At 33.0% G+C, this 21,283-nt stretch overlaps 1 long non-coding RNA gene across 3 annotated transcripts; it reads right to left on the bottom strand.

Annotated features, from left to right (window-relative positions):
- Positions 1-385: 385 nt before the first annotated feature.
- LOC120597164 (uncharacterized) lies at positions 386-18,831 on the bottom strand. Of its 3 annotated transcripts, none has more exons than XR_005651344.1 (4): positions 18,548-18,831; positions 17,981-18,090; positions 8,129-8,200; positions 386-1,037 (listed from the first exon to the last, which is right to left on the bottom strand). It is a non-coding gene; the product is annotated as an uncharacterized LOC120597164 (long non-coding RNA). The 3 variants fall into 3 exon arrangements; XR_005651345.1 differs by lacking the exons at positions 17,981-18,090; positions 18,548-18,831 and adding exons at positions 10,582-10,642; positions 12,369-12,419; XR_005651346.1 differs by lacking the exon at positions 17,981-18,090.
- Positions 18,832-21,283: the final 2,452 nt, after the last annotated feature.

Genomic DNA, 21,283 nt, shown 5'->3' with positions numbered 1-21,283 from the left:
CTTACAAACCAGCCACATGGGTCTTTTCTCAGTCCTTCATATTCTTCATGCTCCCTCCTGCCACAGGGCCTTTGCATTTACTATTTAGTTCTCTTCCTGCAATGTTCTTGCCCTACTCTCATCCAATTAACTCTTTGTCATGTTTTAGTTCTCAGTTTAATTATCGTTTTCTCAGACAGGGGTCCTCAAGGCTACCAGATTTGACAAATTATCCATATTATACCTTTTTGTTATAGTACTTGATCACAGTTGCAAATTTATATTTTAATCATATGATTGATCATGTACCTTTCTGTTATAGTACTTGATCACAGTTGCAAATTTATATTTTAATCATATGATTGATTAATAAAGAAGAGCTGTATCTATTTTTTCCTTCTGTTATATGTACCTTTCTCTTATAGTACTTGATCACAGTTGCAAATTTATATTTTAATCATATGATTGATTAATAAAGAAGAGCTGTATCTATTTTTTCCTTCTCTTCGTTCTCCCTCTCCCTTTCCCTCCCCCTCCTTTACCCTTTCTTCTCTTCTTCTTCCTCTTCCTCTTCCACTTCCTCTTCCTCTTCTTCTTCTTCTTCTGCTTCTGCTTCTTCTTCTTCTACATTTCATTGTCACCTAAGACAGAGACTGCTACATATTTTTGAATTACTATTTCAAGCTTCCTCCTGGTGGAGGTGAGGGTTTAGAATAGCCCCTACAATTGAGAATCTCCACCCATCCCCACATCTTGAACCCAGGACCCTAACTTTTCTTTCATCCCTGAGAAAAGAAGAGATCTCCACTTCCCCTAGATCAGGGCTGCTTGGTGAAGATGTCCAATTATTTGGAGAAAACTCTTACCTTTATCCACAAGGTGTTCCCTTAACTCCAAGGTCGAGAGAAGTCATCACAATATTTTATAGTACTTTTCAAAACTTAGGTTGTTCAGGTCTGAATATTATTCTAAATGAAATACTATTAGTAGACTCAATCTATGGCACAATCTTCCTTCTAGGGTTGGTAAAGCTTCAGGATCTCCTGCAAAAAGATTTCCTAGAACAAACAATATTTTCAATCATGGGGCAGCCTAAATCCAGATGTAGAAAAAACAAACTATCTAATTCCATAGTACACTAATTCTGCTAATGATAATAGAAATTAATATTACTAAATAGATTAACATTTCAGATTCAAGTGCCAGCATTTGGACCACATTTCTAGCCTTATGTAAGAATTTACTGAATAGCTACCTGTATAAAATAGACTCCATTTATAAAAAGGAAGTTTTCCATAGATATCAAACACAATTTATATCACAGATAAGAAAAATTGCCTACAATCCTCCAAAATGGCACTTTTCTAACTTTCATAATTCAAGATTCATTATCCTGAGGCATCTGTCTACATACACAAAGGTACTCACAGGCGTATACTGAGAACTGTTCCAGGTCTGGCTTCCCCTTAGAGTAACTAGTTCCGGGGCCCTAGTTTGATCATAGCTCAAGACACTAAACAGAAGGGAATGACTGTAGGATAGGCCTGGGAGTATTCCTCCTTAACTCGTATTCTTCATCTCTTTGGAGGTCATTATAACATGACCTCTTTTCAGTTTAGCTACACAATTGAGTGAGTTTCTCAGACTCTAAAAGGAAAAGGGCTGAAGAAACTGCTTCTCTGGAACATTCTAACATGTTGACTGTATAATGGGATTTTTCAGTTTCCCGAGGATATCTTCAGTCCATTGTAGAAAAACAGTGAAAGTTTCTGGGTTAGTAGTAAAAATTATATATTCACATATATTCATATATATTTTTAAATTTTTTTAAGCAAAAGAGAAAAGTTCTCTAAAGAAAGGAAAGGAATAGGGTAGCCCAAGGGGCTAAACCATGGGTGAGTAATTAATGAGTATATTTTTTTAACTTTGATAGGCAATGGTTATCAAAATTTTGAAAGACTGAGGTTGCTTTGGAAAAAAAAGAGGAAACAACCACCACCACCAAAAAAAAAAAAAAAAAAAAAACTCTTAAATCTGTACAAGAAGTTTGTATTCTAAAAACAACAGCATCATATTTAGAACATTAATAATATTCTAATATTATATATGCAAGGATTTAGTGGGAAAATAGATATAATTATAATGAATCACTTAGTCAGTATGGTGTTGGAGAGTAGGCCTCTTCTTCTCAAGTCTAGGCCCTGTTCTCTTTCCACAATAAAATGTAACGTGTTTAACTAATTTCTAGAAAAACATCTGCTCACAAGACGTGTTTTCGACATATGGTCCTTACATGGCAATCCATCCAAATATGCAGCAGATATCCACCTTTACATGCATTCCTACTGCATATAACACTCAGTTCTAGAGGGATTTGAGGATTAATATAAAAACTTTAAACCTCTACCCTAAGAATGTAACTATTTTTCTGTATGCAGAAGTATTTCTACTTTTAATAGAAGTCATCTTAATTTCCCTCAAGAATATGTACAGTATATCTTTCGAAATAGTGAAAGTAACAAAATCCAAACAGATAATTGCCTAATGTGAATATAATCAAGAGAGACATTGCATAGGAAATGAAATTTTGCTAGCAAAAACTAATAGAGATTCACTAAGAAAGCAAGCCTGAAGAAAATGAATTCGTATATGAACTTCGAAACATCAAGAACTAAATGCCTCTCATTAAAAACACCCATTAACACCAAAGAATACACTGCTAGTTTGGCACTAATCTATGAAATTTATCCTTATAGAGCCACAGAACAGAACTTGTCTTTTATAAACTATATACGTACATACCCTCCTCTATTAAAAATGGAGGCAATTGCTTAAAACAAACTCTGTCTTCTCCCAAAGCTTTTACAGAAATAAAGTTCTATAGTAACTATAGCCTTAAGACCATCTTAGAAATTTCACATAGTAACTATCTTTTAGTACCTAGACATGTGGGTGTCAAATTTATATATTACTTCTACTCTCCCCATACCCATAGAATATTTTCCTTTGCCATAAGGTAAACATAGTCAAAAATATTCCCGGGTGTCATTTTATGGTTGTCAGGTAGTCAAAGTAACTAGTTAGTAGTTTATAATAGTGATTCCATCTCTATTCACTTAGAAACAGTTATGAGCACTATTATGTTCAAGATACTATACTAAGAGCATTGGAGGAAAGAATATTTTTTAAAAAACAGCTAAATGTATTCTTTCAATAAATTTAAAAACTCTAACAGAGGAAAGATGTAGAACTAGAATTCTATGACATCAGAGAGCAAAGGAGGTATATGAGAGTGAGGAATTAATTCATTAGGTAAATAAGAAGGAAGGGTAGGCCTGGAACAATTTCCTAAAAAAGTGACCTTTGAGTCAGATTTGGAAGGATTGGTAGACTTTACACAGAGAGGAGGGAAAGGGCATTCCAGGCTAGGGGACAGCTTGAAGAAGGGCAGATAGAGAGGTGCATGACATATTAGAGAAAAGAGATTTCTTCCATTGACAGGTGAAGGAAGAGAAAGGAGGTGGTAAAAAAAATAAGCCTGGAAAGCTATCAAGACCAGATCATGAAGGGATTTTAAAAATCATATTGTTATGTATATTTTATTTAGCTGAATAGGGGGCTAAAGATAGGCTTTGAACAGAGTAACATAAGATCTTTACCATAGGAACAGTTGGAGAATTTGAGAAAAGAAGCATTACTATACTAAATGGTTTTATAGGCCTAAAAAGGGACCTCTATTGAAAAGCCGAAGTGAGGAAAAGAAATTCAAATGGCCAATCGACTTATGGAAAGATGCTGAACTTCACTCCTCATTAGAAGATTCAAACTAGACCAACAAGGAGACACCATTTCTCATCTCATCAAAAAGACAAAAATGAAAAATATTGACAATATGCATTTACAAGCAAGAACATGAAAAATAAGAATCTCCCTATGGTGCTAAAGGAGAGCTCAAATGGATAAAACCTTTTAGGCAATAACTATCCAAATTTAAAATGAGCATTCCCTTTGACCTACCAGTTACTCAAGTGTTCAAATACACACGCACACGAACACACACACACACACACATACACACACAAAAGAAATTATACGACATTGGAAAACTTGGAAATATGCAACAAAAAGAACCTGATTAATAAGTTATGGCATATATTTTCAATATAATTCTGTGTAACCCTTACAAAAAATGAGATAAATTTGTATGCAGTGAAATTAAAATTTTTCATAATATATTATTATTTTATTAATATATTAAGAGGTCATACAGTGGCAAAAGGATGTGATTAAGTTCCTGAAACTGAATATGTGAATGTGCATGTGTACATAAAAAGAGACTGATAGATAAGATTAAAATGATATAAAGCAGACTATCCAACTAAATTTAGAAAGCGGAATTGGAGAAAGAAAGGACCTGAAAAGGGAAAATTTGTTTTAGTTGTGGAGGGAAAACAAAGCACTAAGAATCTTTCAGAAGGCTTTCAAATAATATGACAACATGACTAAATCACATTAGTAAGTTAATTTGTGAGAGTATTTAGTCAAAGAGAAGAAATTAACAAATTCTACAATAGTTTAACCGATAATACCCATAATGGTTGAATGATGTTTGTTTCTTTGCTTATAATTTGGTGAGAATTCTATCCCCTGGAGAATCTTGGTATACAGAAATGCCAAACTGGGCCAAATACATAGCCCTTCCTTGTCAGCATTCTATAACACCAACAGACATTTGGTGCGAGAGAATGGAAAGAAGGGAATTGCCACCATTCTACTCTCTGTTTTTATGAGTTCAGCTTTTTAGATTCCACATATAAGTGATATTAAACAGTATTTGTCTTTTTCTGTCTGACTTATCTCACCTAGCATAATGCCCTCAAAGTCCAATCATGCTTTTTTAATACACACACACACACACACACAACACATATATGTGTTTATGTGTATATATATGTGTGTGTGTGTATATAAATATATATATAAATATATATATATAAATATATATAAATAATCTCAAGCTGCTGGTAACTATATATATATATAAATATATATAAATATATATATATATAAATATATATATAAATATATATAAATAATCTCGAGCTGCTGGTAACTACAAATCTATTTCCCACCTTTTGGAGAGATCCTGTCTAAAAATAAAAGAAGCAAAGCTGAATGATAGAATATACTCATTTGGAGTCAGTTTTTCCCTTGGCCTTATGGTTACATGAGCCAACATACTTCCTTTTTGCCTAAGCTAATTTCTTCTGAGTTTCAATTGCAAGCAAAAATTTTGACATATACGATATGATATATATATATATATATACATATATATATATATATATATGTGAGAGAGCATATATATATATATATATATATATATATACCAGGGCTGAGGGTTAGGGGAATTGGGGAGACATTTAAGGGTGCAAATTTGCAACTAGTACATAATAAGTCCTGGAGATCTAAAGCACAACATAGTGATTATAGACAACAATACTTTATTATAAACTTCAAAGTCGCTAAAAGACTAGATTTTAATTGTTCCCATCACAAAAAGAAAAATAATATGTATGTAATGTGATAGAGGTGTTGGCTAATACTATAGGTGGTAATTATACTGCAATATATAAATGTATCAAATTAATACTTTGTACACTATAAATTTATACAATGTTATATGTCAATTATATCAATAAAATAAATATAAGATAATAATAATAACAAATAATAAAATGAAATAAAATAAATTTCCCCAGAAAAAATGGCCTCCATTACATCAAATCATAACCTTAACTCTTGCCTTATTTAAGGTAGGATTTCTAGTTCCAATTTAAGAATTTGTTGTCATCTGAAGCATACTTCTATCTACATTCTAAGTTTACTTTTGGCAGCATCATTGTTCTCAAGTGCCATAAAAGATAAACAGAATATTTACTTTCTGTGCATCTGTAATGAAGAAAGAACAACTAGAGCATGTGGAAGAGAGGAAGAAAATCAATGATGAAAACCATGTCAGAAGCGGTTACTGGTAAACATCAGATTTCTTATGTCTTGATACCACAGCTCATATTTTCAAACAGAAGATAATTACTTTTCACAAAGTTACCTGAAATAATCTAAGCTGTATCATAAACCTTCACGAATTCAGATTAATCATGCATATGACTGGTTTAATTAAACCAGCTAAAAATCAGAAAAGTAAATTTATAATATATTTAAATTTGAAATAAATTCAAAATATAAAATGTCAGTTTTCTTAAGCATGCTTGATTATAAATTCAGTTTGTTTCCAACAAAGCTCAATTGGAAAATAAATTCCAGATAAAGGAAATTACATCGTGGGAAAATTGCTTAAAGAAATTTAGAACCAAGTTAGACCTCTAGTAGATCATTTTCTTGAACAGTTTAGTCCCTTGTAGCCTAATTATCGCTGTCTCTAAATATTATGATTTTTGTTTTTATCAAGGACCATTAAAATATACAAATGTATAACCTTCCTTTAAATTCAATGTAAAAATATTATTGAGGCCATTGCCCATTCCATTAGTCAACATCAATAGTCTTTTTGCTGTTGTTTTTTAGTCTTAGTATCACAAAATGTTGCCCAATTTATTGCACAGAGAGGCACTTAGTAAATGTTTGTACTTATGAAGACAATATGAAATTACACTTATGAATTATAAACTAATTTTCATAAAATATATATGCTCTGAAATATTTGAAAATAATATATTCTCTCATATAAAATAAGTATACATATTGCAATCTTGCTTATACTGCTAATTTGCTTAGTATTATACAAAGTTAAATGTTGACAACCCTCAAATGGATTACAAAAATTTCTAAATTTACATGTTGCTGGTTTATGTTGTATTGCATATGCACCAACAAATTAATGGGCAGATTCTCTCCTTTGAGCTATAAAAGTTATAAATTAAAACAAGAACTGGTTATTTTTTATGATTTGTGGTATAAAAATATAAGTTAATTCACTTATAAAAACAAATTAAAACTATTGAGAAAAGATAAAACTAGAATGGATTGTGTAGCAACATATAAAAATTTCACATAATTTTATTCTAAAATATACATTTACCCAAGTCAAATATATACTTCAAAGTATGGAATAATTCTGAGTGATATCCACCAATGCCTTCTGGAGCATCCAATTAAGATTATTTATTCATTCCTTACTTCTCATTCCTACAGAAAAATCAAGTGTCAAATATTCATCTTCACTCTGGAACCAGATGTCCTAAAGGACAGCTCCAGACCTCAAGCAGTGATCCCTTTAAGCAGGGAGTTAACACTAATTACTACTGAAATCAGAAAATTTCTGTATCTCTTAACATAGTTATTAACATTGCTAATAAAAATTAACATTGACTAAACCATCATTGAGTACCAAGGCATATGACAAATGGTTTGCAAGCATTATATCACCAAATCCTCCTGATAGTTTTATGAGATCAGAACTCATTTCCATTCTAAGTGAAGCTGCAGATCATACAGATTTGAGTGTATCTAAGGTCACAAAATTAAGAATTGGCAAAATAATATCCAAAATCAGAATTTTTGACTCCAAAATCCACGGTCTTAGTGCTACACTGAATCAGTATTATAAGAAATTATTTCCCCAACTTTTCAGAAAGACAGTGCAAAAGCAGAACAAGTAAAAAAAAAAAAGTTTAATTCTTCTAAATAACAGCTAAGTAAAACAAGAACTGGCTAAAATATATTTCATTTTTATCTTTGAGTTTAGATCATGTTTGAGGATTTAGGTTAAAATAAAGAATTTGGATAAGCTAAAAAATATTAATTATGAGAAAAAAATGTTTAAGGATTTAATAAAAATTTAATCTTCACAGTTCATTCTTGTAGCAATTTCTGTTGCCTGGTTACCATGAGGCAGAGAAAAACAACTACCTAAGAATTATCACAATTGAACTTAAAATAATGAATATTTCTTATCTCCCTGTTCTAGTCTTACATACTTAATTACAAAATAGAACAAATAAAGTTATATGCTTAGTAATAGCTTTTTAAGATATAAACTAATGCTTTCTTCATTTTTTTGTTGAGTCTTCTAACCTCCTGGGTATAAGGCTGACGAATATATTTTTAGTTTCAGTGAGAAAAATACCTTATAGCATCTGGCCAGTGAGTCATTCAAAGTGTTCTGTTGCTGACAGCAAAGTCGTGTTTTTGAAAAGCACTATGGAGATAAGAAATGAATAACATACAGTCAAGATAAGGAATTTGTGAAATGAACATCTGTCATTTTTGCTATTTAAAGGTCCTCACACCTATTTTCCTAGTAATAAAATCCTTCTTACCTGGGGGAACACATTCCTTGTAGTTTAAGCAGAGCTGAACTTATCACATCCCAGACCACAGAGGTTGGTACAGGACCTCCAATTGAACAAAGTTCTGCATCTCTTTGGCCACAGAAGTTGGGCACATTATCCAAGAAGTCTAATCATACTTTTCAGTGTAGTTTACTATATATACAATGTACAAAAATTTTCTGATTTCAGTAGTAATTAGTGTTAACTCCCTGCTTAAAGGGATCACTGTTTCCCTTCTGGATTTTGATCTGTAAGGATATAGACTTGTGGTTACCAGCAGCTCTATTTCCCACCTTTTGGGGAGGTCTTGTCTAAAAATAAAATCAATAAACAGAAGAAGCACAGCTGAGTGATAGAATAGCGTCATTTGGAGCCAGTTTTTCCCTTGGCCTTTATGGTTACATGAAACAACATACTTCCTTTTTTGCCTAAGCTAATTTTATCTGAGTTTTAATTGCAAGCAAAAAAATTTTGACAGATACAATTCTCTTGACCATGCTGTTACTTAATTCCCTCTTGAATATACTTATATTTAGGAACCTGGGATTTGAAGAAGAGCTCTTTAAGATAACTACCAGCTGTATAAAGCTGTTATTTCCTTTCATTTGTCTTTAAAGTATCCCAGTGTGGAGCGGTGGTAGTGAATTGGAATTCTGCGGGTTGACACAATCAAGGCTGTATCTATACATTACAGTAACCCACAGTTGAGGAGAATGATTATGAAAAGAAAATCTCGTCCAAAAAATATCTTACTTCAATAGTATGAGGCCTTAAATTCTATCATTGGTGATTTATTTCCTTATGTTAAGCAATACCATTTACCTGCAATCCTCTTCTGAGAAACAAATGACACAGGCACATATATCCTAGTGTGAATTACTCAGACAATTTTTCTCCATAACAGAAAAATATAGGTCTCAAAATTTTTCAGAAAGAAAGCAAAAAGTGAAAGGATCAAGAGGATGAGATAAGCCACAAACAGAGAAAATATTTGCAAAAGGGATATCTCATAGAGGACTGGTATTTATAATATACAAAGAACTTAAAACTTAGCAATAAAAAAGCAAACAACCTGATTAAGATATGGGCAAAAAAAAGTTGTAACAGATACCTCACCAAAGAAAATATACAGATGTCAAATAAACATATCAAAAGATAATCAATATTATATATCATTAGAGAATTGCAAATTAAAATGAGGTACTACCATACATCTATTAGAATGGCCAAAATCCAAAACAGCGACAACACCAAATTCTAGCATGTATGTGGAACAACAGGAACTCTCATTCACTGCTATTGAGAATGCAGAATGGTAGAGCCACTTCGAAAGATAGTTTGGCAGTTACTTACAAAATTTTACATACTCTTACTATATAATCCAGTAATTGAACTACTTGATATTCATCCAAATGAGTTGAAAACATATGTCCACACAAAAATCTGCCCATCAATGTTTATAGCAGCCTTATTCATAATTGCCAAAACTTGGAATCAACCAAGATGTCTTTTAATAGGTGAATAGAGAAATGAACTGTAGTACATTCATGCAATAGAATATTATCCAGTGTTGAAAAAAAGCAACTGAGCTATCAAGCCATGAAAGGACATGGAGGAACTATAAATGCATACTATTAACTGACAGAAGCCAACGTAAAGAGGCTACATAATGTATAATTCCAACAATATGACATACCTAAAAAGGCGAAACTATGGAGACAGTAGAAAAGATCACTAGTTGACAAGGTTTTGTGGGAGCAGTGGATAAATAGGTGGAGCATAGAGGATATTTAGGGCAATGAGACTCTCCTGCAAAGTATTACAATGGTGGATACATGTCATTATACACTTGTCAAAACTCATAGAATGTACAGCACAAAGAGTGAACTCTAATGTTAACTATGGACTTTGGTTGATAAAAGTATGTCACTGTTGGTTCATCTATTATAACAAATGTGCCCCACTGGTACACCAGTGTGGGATGCTGATAGTGGAGGAGACTATGCGTGTGTAGAGAGGCAATATATGGGAACTCTGTACTTTCTGTTCAATTTTGCTGTGAAACTAAAACTGCTTTAAAATAGTTTATTATTTTTTCAGTAAAAGAAAATTAAAAGCAATAAAACAGATGATGACCAAGAATTGATTGGCACACAACACAATTTCTCCTTCCCAATCACTTTTCAATGGGAAGAAAGCTGGGTTTAGGGCCTTATCTTCACATAACAAATATTTATTAAAAACTTACCATGTGATACGTGTTTTGGAAATAAAATGGAAATAGTCATTTCCCGCATGCAGCTTACAGTCTAATAATATAAAAAAGAGTAAGAAAAATAAATAAATATACAATTACAGATAAGTTCTATAAACGAAACATAGAGGGACCCAAGAGAAAATGACAGTGGGGACAATTTTATCAAGAAAGGGGAGAAGGCCAGCAGGTGTAGAGATGTGGGGTCAAAGGAGCATGTTTATAACATGAGAGAACTAGATAATATTTGAATATTGGTGAGACCAGTGCGTTAGAGAAAAAGAAGTCTAAATGCAGGAGAGAAAGTGGTAGTAAATTACAAAGCAAGGTCCCCAAGATGGTATGAAGGGATGGAATCCAAAAATGTATGTAGAAGATTTCCTCTTTGATAGAAGAAAAATTCCTCTATTATAGCAAGAGGAGTATAAAGAGAAGACTATTTCCAGATATCCTAGTGGGAAGGTATAGGCCTTCCCGTTAGGTAAACAGAAATGTTCTTTGGGGGATGAGAATGATGAGTGGAAGAGGTAGAAAGAGCTAAAATATTTTTTTTATGAACTCTAATAAAATCAGGCACCATCTATTTTTGGTTAGCAAAGAAAATCGCTTTTCCTGTGGAGGCCCCTGCTATGTTAACCAGGTCAAGAGCACAATTATGTAAGAGTTTATGGTTTATAGAGATCAAGAATAAAGCCATGCTAACAAGAGGAATACCTCTCTTCTTATTAGACTGTATTTTATCTAAGTTACTTAAAAGCTTGCTTTAGTAAGCTACACTTATTTCTTAAGCTAACAGTGAGAAAATCAGCCACTGTGGCTAGTGAGAGGACTAACTGGAGCTGGAGTGCCCTCACTGGTCTGCCCTCAACGCATACCTTCCAACCCCTGAGTCAGCACAGCTGAGCTGACCAGGAAGGCCATTAGCATCCAGCCAAAGCTGGAAACATTCTTATCTTATAAGGCCAGGGAGAAGGCAAAAGTGGGATGACATGGCCTCCTCTTCTGGTGGGAAGTGGAGTTTTCTGGAGCAGAGTGTGTGAACTTCAGTGGGTTTTGAGAGAAAGGGCTCCAAAAAATAGGGAGATGGAGGGTAATGGGAACTGAGGAGAGAGAGAGGATCCTTTAGAGAGAGAAAAACCAGTTGAGATGGCTTCTCTTAGAAGGTCTAAGTGTGTAAGGAGATTCACTAAGTCAGATAAAATTATCTCTACTCCTCCAAAATACATGGCTTTCCTGAGATCATTCTAGTGTGTATTTTTTTGGAAGAAACCGGAGAGAAAGGAAGTATTTAGGGGAGTAACTAGCACTGACTCACCCTACTGGATTACTCTCAGCCAAACAACATGGGCTGCCTAGACTGGAGGAAAAAGAAGATGACCGAGAGAAATCTTGTCACAACTAGATCACAGAAATATAAGGCAAGATCTTCAATGAGAGTTTAAAAAGAGAAAAATATGAAAAGATTTTTGTGACAAATGGGAGAATGATACTTCAGTATACCATAGGTTGCTAGGAAGAATTGACAGCTCACTTAAGACAAAAAAAACTTTGTGTTTGAGCCTTGGCTTTTTTAATAATATACTTAATGCCTTTGTACCTGAATTTCCCTTGATGGTAAAATAGGAATAGTAACACCTATGAAATAAGGCTTTAGAAAGGATTAAATGAGATTAAGTATGTAAAGCTCTTTATATATATTAGATTCTTAATATATATTTGTTTCTTTTCTGTCTTCATAGCGTTCAGGATTCATAAGCTCTTATTTTTAGGTCAATACTCACCTGAGACATTTTTCCTGGGTACAGTGTTAACATTAGGCAGGATACAAATATAGAAAATCAGTAGTGTTTCTATATACTAAAAACTAATTATCTAAAAAAGAAAAAAAGAAAATGAATCTATTTACAATAACATTGTGAACAATAAATTACTTAGGAATAAATTTAACCGAAGAAGTGAAAGATCTCTACAATGAAAACTATAAAGCATTGATGAAAGAAATCAAAGATGACACAAAAATATGGAAAAGTATCCTGTATACATGGACTATAAGAATTAATATTGTTAAATGTCTATACTATCTAAAGCCATTTATAGATTCAGTGCAATCCCTACCAAGATTCCAATGGCATTTTAACAGAAGCAGAAAAAATAACTTTAAAGTTATTTATAGGGAACCACAAAAAAACCCAAAGCAATCTTGAGAAAGAACAAAGCAGGAGATATCACACTTCCTGATTTCAAGCTATATTATAAATGTATAATAATCAAAACAATATGGTACTGGCATTAAAAAGGGACATATAGACCAAAGGAAGAGAATCAAGAACCCAGAAATAGATTCATGGATATTATCAATTAATATTTGACAAGAGAGCAGAGAATACTCAGTGGAGAAAAGATAGTCTTTTCAATAAATGGTTCTGGGAAAATTGGATATTCACATGTAAAAGAATGAAACTAGACCCCTATCTTACACTGTTCACAAAAATTGACTAGAAATAGATTAAAGACTTAAATGTAAGGCTGTAAACAATAAAACTCCTAGGAGAGAACATAGAGAAAAATCTTCTTGACATGAAAGTTGCCAATGATTTGTTGGATATGGCACCTAAAACACAAGCAACAAAATTAAAAATAAACAAGTGGGACTGTATCAAACTGAAAAGCTTTTACACATCAAAAGAAACACTCAACAAAGTGAAAAGGCAGCCTACAGAATAAGAGAAAAGATTTTTATATCAAATACCTGATAAGGGGTTAATATTCAAAATATATAAAGACCTTATACAACTTAATAGCAAAATAAAACCCAAATAATCCAATTTAAAAATGTGCAAAGGACTTAAATAGAAAATAGCCATAAATGGCCAACAGGTACATGACAAGGTGCTCAACATCACTGATCATCAGAGAAATGAAAATCAAAACATAATGAATATCACTTTACATCTGTTAGAATGGATATCATAAAAAAGATAAGAGATATATGCTGGTGAAGGTGTGGAGCAAAGGAAACCCTTGTGCACTGTTGGTGAGACTGTATACTGGTAGAGCCGCCATGAAAAACAGTATGGAGTTTCCTTAAAAAGTTAAAAATAGGACTACTATATGATCCAGCAATTCCACTTCTGAGTATATATCTAAAAAAAAACTAAATCACTATGTCAAAGAGATATCTGTAGACTCCTGTTCATAGCAGCATTATTTACAACAGTAAAAAACATGGAAACAATTTAAGGTTCATCAACAGATGAATGGATAAAGAAAATGTTGTGTACTATTACTCCATAAAAAGGAAAGAAATCCTGTCTATCAAGACAACATGGATAAACTTTGAGAAAATTATGCTAAGTGAAATAAGTCAGACAAAGAAAGACAAATGCTATATGATGTTACTTATATCTGTGATCTAAAAAAAGAGAAAGAGATCAGATTTGTAGGTACCAGGGGTCAGGGATGGGGGGTAGATGAAGGTGGTCAAAAGGTGCAAACTTTATCATAAAACGTTTGAGTGTTATACCTTATGAATACATATGTTTTACACAGAGTTTGAAATGTTAGTTCTACAGTATTTTTTATAATAAAGAACCATATGATTCATATATTTGTTTCATTAGAGGCTTTGATAGCTATTTAAATGATCATAAGATAACTATTTTTAATAGTTTTTACATGTTATCTTTATGTTTTTAATATCATTGGTAAACTGATTATGAAAATGTAATTTGATGAAACTGCTTTTTTTGGAACAGAAAAAAATTAGGTTCTTGGATATTCAGTGCAGTTTTGTATTTATTTGTTTTCCAGGTTATTTGAAATTCCATCATGCTGCACTGGATTCTCATTTTTTAATGTAATCAGAATCACCTCAGAAGTATTTTAATAATTCAAGTTCTGAGGCCTTAACCCCACAGCAGCTGATTCTTTAGCTCTGAGTAAAATCAAAGACTATGCATTTTCACCAACGACCCAGGTAATATTAATGCAGGAGGTCCTTGATCCTCATTTTAAAAAATAGCTGGAGTCTAGAAAAAAATGCATTTCCTTTGGGAAAAATTATTGGTTTTTATCATGTAGAAAAATCTAAGGAAACTCATATTTATATATAGGTCACATTCAATTTACTTCCAGAAATCAAGAAAAAACTCTCCCTTAATTTGAATTTTTGTTCACTTTTGAGTGTTATACCTTATGAATACATATGCTTTATACAGAGTTTGAAATGTTAATTCTACAGTATTTTTTATGATAAAGATCCATATGATTCATATATTTGTTTCATTAGAGGCTTTGATAACTAAACGATCACTTAGTAGTACAATAACAATATTTTTACATTTTCCTTTGTCTATAAAAATATTTACTTTGAAGCCCCAGTATTATCAAACCTTTCCTATCTTAAGGATCTTTATAAGAAAAAGAAAAAATTTTCCAAAATTTCCTTGAAGATTTCCCCCAAGGATATTTACAAACTACATCTTGTCAAATCTTTTCCATTGCTCCTATAAGAAGTCATATTTCTTTACACACAGTAACAGAGAACATTACAAACACAAACTTGAAAGCTTATGTAGAATTCAAGCCAGATAAAACTTGGAAAACAACTATATGTCTTTCAGAGAATTGCCTTTCAGCAGCATTGAAAATGCATAGTTTGGATATAAAATAGCAGATAAATGTAATGCTTTCCAAGATGGAACATAAGGTCTTAGTTTATTTTAAGAGAAAGAAAAAATTGGAAAATATCCCAGAAATGTCATTGTGGGTACAGGTTGAACAACCCACTAGTATAAAAAGAATTTTTTTTTTTAAAAAAAAAAAGCAATCATATAACACATTTATTAAATTTAGGGAAGACAGTAGAATAAAAAGTGTTAGATTTCCTTAGGGAAAATATTTGAGTGAAACTAAGTTAGTTCTAAACTATAATTGAGTATTACAGTTTAGTAGAAGCTGTTTTGAATCATGGGACCAGAAGAGACCACAGACATTGATGTGGTCATTTTCCTACCTTCGATCAAGTCCTACCACAAACACACCTAAGATTAATAAATAATCTATTTCAGTTAAATTCCTGCAGAGGGAGAAATTTAATAAATCTCTCATTTATCTGTTATAATCAATGCACAGGTTGAATACATTTCATTCCTTCTTTTATTCAGTCCAAAAATATTAAGACCCTACTGTGTGTTGGTTCACAAAATGGTCCCCATATAGAGAGGGCAAGGAGAGACCCAAGAAAGACCACTCCAGATTGGCAGGTGGCAGTTTTAATAAGCAAGGGAACTTAAGAGGCTTGTCTTGGATGGCTGCAAGGTGAGTAGATCTTTGCACATGCCTCCAGAATCTTAAAAGTTTATATAAAGGCCATTTTAATGGGGTTGTCACATTTACCATCCAGGTAGTCTTAACAATACATTGCTCTCAAGGCTGTGTCCTTCAAAACAGCACCCACTGTGGGAACGGTGGGGACAGCCTACATTCCAAGCACAAGGGAGAGGGTGAGGACTGTCCAATTGCTCAGGTGTAGCTCGCATGTCAACCAGTAGTCACAGCCTCTCAATTACTTCCTCCAACACTATGTACAAGATCCATCATTGCCAAAATCTCCAGACGAAAAGTGAGAAATTTAGCCAATTACTAATGCTTCTTACATACATAAAATCAAGTGTCAGATTTATTCTGATGAGGTAGGCACTATGCAATAGTGTGAACATTAAGCACTTGCCTGCACTATCCCTTCCCATTTCAATATTCACCCATCTCTACCCTCAAATCACAGTGTAAAGATCAATGGGAACTTAAAATTTTCAGATCCAGAATCTTTCAATACTTGCTTTATTTGCAGTCTCTGGACATTTAATTTGTTGATATTTAGTATGCCAATGCTATTCACAAATCTATTTGCATGTATTTATATTCCATCAGAAATCGTATACATACTGTTAGAGGAGAGGAAAGTAGTCAAATTACTGGGGACCTGTCTATGGCCATGCTACCCTGAAGTGCCCAATCTCATCTGATCTCGGAAGCTAAGCAGGGTCAGGCCTGGTTAGTACTTGGATGGGAATACCAGGTGGTGTAGTCATTAAAAAAAAATTACTGGGGACCTTCTCCAACTCCTTATTCAAGTAAGAGAGAATAGACAAGAGATGGATTATGAAATAAATAATCACTATGCTTGCTAGAAGATCTGAATTTTTGGAGAGATAAGGCTTCAATGGAGAGAAAGGAAGAAGTGTGGGCCACTTTGCCCCTTTGGTTGGTGAGCTACCCTCTTATAAGGGAAATATTTGTCATCTCTCTACGAGTATATTCTGATACAACTTCATGCATGATTGATGGGTATATGGAGTTCCTCCCCTGCTTATCAGCAGAATCCAGCCTCCTACATTTACCTCCAACTCTGCTTTCTTTAATATAATTCTAGAACAAAAAGGAGTAGGTACTCCAAATATGTAATGAATTTATCTGGTCCAGTGCTCTCATTCTATCACATACTTTCAAATTATTTATCTTTATCATGATTCCCAATGCCAAAATAATCCACTGTATATATTGAGAATCTTGTCTGAAGTGTCTAAAGTAAAAAGTAGTTATTTGATCATCAACTGATAATATGTTATTAAGAAAATTTACTAACTTCACAAAAACCAGTGCCGCAAGTTCATCATGGGGCCTGACTAGATTCACGCAGTACCTTTATCTTTCTACATGCATCTTTCTTCTACTCCCAAGCTTCTCTGTGGATGTATTGATACTCATATTTTATACATATAAAGCCTTGAACATAATTCTCCATGGGGAAAAGTTGGCTGATAGGGAACAGAATTCAGTGAATCAATGTTTCTCCCTTTCTCCTTCCACCCACAAGCAGATGGTCCTGGGATACATTTTACAAGGTTTCTCATTGTAATAATCAACTCATTTTTTTTTATTGGTTCTCTTTTATTCTATCCTGATCTCTAGTGTTATTACCCAAAGAAGTACTTACACATAAGTTTTCAATGAAAGCTCTGCTCTCTAGGGAAACTCAGGTAAGATGGACAGTGATTTTCATTTTCATGTGGTTTCCTAGAAATAATCATCTCAATCTGTGTTAATTACAAGTCAGCTAGGAGAAGAGGATAATACCAAGAGCGATATATTTGAGATGGTTCTTCTCATCTAAAAATCCAGATATAAACATATAGATTGTACATATAGAACTATTGGCAGATGTTATTCAATATGATTGCATTACTTATTTTTTTAAATTTATTTATTTTCAATTACTTTCAATATTATTTCATATTAGTTTCAGGTATACAACAATAAATCATTTAAAAGCACATTATTTTTAAAGATGAAAGTTTAGTGAACTGAATATTTGGTGTTGATTATTACCTACCTTTACACACTAAATAATCATGAAAATCTTCCAAATATTTTTAACATCCCAAATTGAAATAAGTTTGCTGACATCGAAAGATTTCTACACTGTGCATAACTCCAAGTTAGCTATATGAAAGAAAAGAAAATAAATTATTTACAATTTTAAAATTGTAATATAATAACTTTGACAGAAGCAGACATCTTTTAGCATTTCCATTGGACAGAGAAAAATTCTCTTTACTTCCAAAACCTTGAGTAAATTCAAAGCTGAGAGCTAATTGATTAGAAAAATGGCAGTCTGTAGCTTTTTCAGAAGATTCTGGAATGTAAGCTTCACTAATTGTAGTTTCCTTGGAAGCATAGAAGTCTATATTAAATCTTGTCACATTTTAATCTATATTTAATTATCATAAATCGGTCTTCAAATGCCTACTGATGAGAAAGAAAATCACACAGCATATGGTAACCAAGGAGCACAGAAAATGTTGCAAGGCATCTATTTCTTTGCTTGTGTGGTAAAACTAATAAATATTCTCATGCCGTCTCCCAAAATAGATAAACTCACAATACAATAAAACCATACCTTCGATGTGGATCACTATAAGAGAACCTCCACTAATTGTTAAGGACCACAGGTTGCATGAAAGCTATTGTTTCTTTGGGTATCACATTCCAGCAGCAAAGTGATCCTCTCAGGATGTTTAAATTGCCGTGTGAGTCTCCTGAGACTACTACAGAGTGATGGCTCAGCTCTTCCTTACAAATTTGAAAGTCTGTGGTTTGCTGTCATGCCAGATACATCAGTCATCGTGCCTACCACCCCTTTCAAGGAAACTGCCTTTGCACAGATCCTGCTAAAGAGACTAGCCACAGCTTTACCTCCTGCAAGGAAACCATGTTCTTTACCACATAACCCACCTCCTCTATTTCCCTGGGGCCACGAGCGATTGGAAAATGCGTGGGTATCTGACCCAAGGTCAGACCATCTTTCAGCTGTCCAGTGGCTCATAAATGGGCATGTTGTGAAAAACTTACTGAGCGTATTAAAATCTCACTCTGAGAATTGGAGGATACAATGACAATGTCAGCAGTGGAACCTGAAAGTAAAAGAATACTCAAATAGAAGGCATGAGGTGAAGGAGAAGACATGAGCAGCCAGATTATGAAGAAGGAATTTGGAGAATTTTAAGGAGAAGAACCATAGTAAAGGTAAAAGTTTTCAGCTGAAAGATCAGTAAGCAACAGAGAAGGCTCAGTGTTACTGGCCAGGTAGCAATGGAGCAAAAGCTTCCACTTATAAAGAAAGCCTTACCTTACCAAAATTGTATTTCTTACACTGAGGCTCTATTCTTGTTACAAATATCCTTAAAATAACACCTTACTCGAACTAAATAGAGTGATTTAGGACTGGAAATGATTATCATTTTCACTGCATTTTAAAGTACAGCACTACAAAGTTGACTAAACTATACCACAGTCTCGCAGTTAACTAAATTCTCTTTAAACTCATTTTGCTTACAGGATCTCCAATGTACCTTTATAATAAATTTCAATATTTACCACTAGTTTTCTGGCTAAAATGCGAACTCCAACCAAGTGGAAAAAACAAAGGTAAGCAAGAAATTTGAGAAGTTAGTGTAATATTTATGATATTCTTACTCCTACCTCATCATTCATACATGACTTGGATCTTTATCTTGGCAGACAGACGACCATAAGGAGAAGCAGATAATGCAAAACAGAGTACACACCCCTTAATTTTGTTGAGTAACTTGCCAATTACAAAGACAGACAGAGAGAGACAGAGAGGAGAGAGAGAGAAATACTCAGGTCTTATTTTTAAACTCACTAAATAGTTCCCATTTCTCACATCTGAACCACTCCTGAGTTTAATGTAACAATGCCAAATAGAAAAACCAAGAAGAAGAAGAAAAACTCAGAATTTTTAATGCGTAGTTGCCCTTACAGAAAAAATTGAACAAAAAAATTCCTCACAAGTGATACTGAATTCCCTAGGGAAGTTATTTATACTCGTGTCCAGAATCCCATATTTAACTTTTATAGTTTGAAGGAAAAAAATGCCATCAGAGTTTTTACAAAGAACTTTTGTTTTTTATGCTTCAAATATCAGAGAGTCAATGACATTGTGTGAAAACAAAACAGATTCTTTTTCTGAGATACACATAATGCTCACTTTTACTTGTTATTTGTAAGTCTGCATTATCTACATATTTTAAATTATTTAAAACCTTCTTTTGATTTTATGGTCTTTATAATCATTCACAAAATTATTAATTGGTTGTAGATTACAAATGAAATTTTATACAGAAGTCTGTTTCTTTCCCCCTTCTTGAAATAAAAGCTTAAAGAATTCTCCATGATTCTATTAACTCACATTCTCCTAAGCAATGGTTACAATTTAAAAAGCATTTGTAACTATAAAACCATAATAAATCAAACTAAAACAGTAACAGGATACTGTAATCTAAAAATGAGTTTGTTTTCTGTCACTCATATTTTATATTCTTGACATCTAGATTTTTCTTAAGTAAATTCAGCACAATCAAAGCTTTCCTTTAAAATGTCACTTTTTCTGCAAAAATATAAAAAAATCGATAGCAGTATTAAAATTATTTTTATCAGTACTGGTTGTGAATAATTGTATCTCAAGAGGAATTTATGTTTGCTATTAAATTTTCATGCAAGCCCCGTATGATTCACAATGACCCAGCTATGCAACGATGTCAAAAATTAGAGTCTTTGAACAAGCATGCTTGAGAACAAAAGTAGGTAGCAAATTAGATCAACAATCTCTATTAACCATAATGAAGTGGCCAAGCTCATAAAGACATTGTCTGTTTTGTCTGACTGCAGACCCATCATGATTTACACCCAAAAGTCCTGAAGATTTGCTCCAGAGATGTTCTCAGTAGTGCAAAAAATTACTTGATAAAATTCAGCATAAATGTATTATTACAAAACACAGTCCCAAGTATTAGGAATAAAATAAAACTTCCTAAACATAATAAAATAATTACACATTAGACTTACTATAGAAAATTTTAAATGTGATGTAGGCCCTTCAAATTCCAGAAAAAGGCAGAAATACCCACTATTACAGCTATTACTCAATAAAGTATAGGACACTCGGCTAAATAAATAAACTGGTTAGTTTATTAAAATAAAATACAAACAAAAATTTAAAAGAAAAAATAAATTTGTATTAGACGACAACTAATTGAAAGAAAATCATCAAGTAAACTATTAAAAAGGGAGTAAAATGAGTTCACTTTCAACTTAATAAACATTATAGGATATC

This window comes from Pteropus medius, unplaced genomic scaffold (genome assembly GCF_902729225.1).
Source record: "Pteropus medius unplaced genomic scaffold, Ma_sr-lr_union100, whole genome shotgun sequence".
Lineage (NCBI taxonomy): Eukaryota > Metazoa > Chordata > Mammalia > Chiroptera > Pteropodidae > Pteropus > Pteropus medius.
The sequence above is the reverse complement of the archived record's forward strand: the minus strand, read 5'-3'. Positions and strand labels throughout refer to the sequence as shown.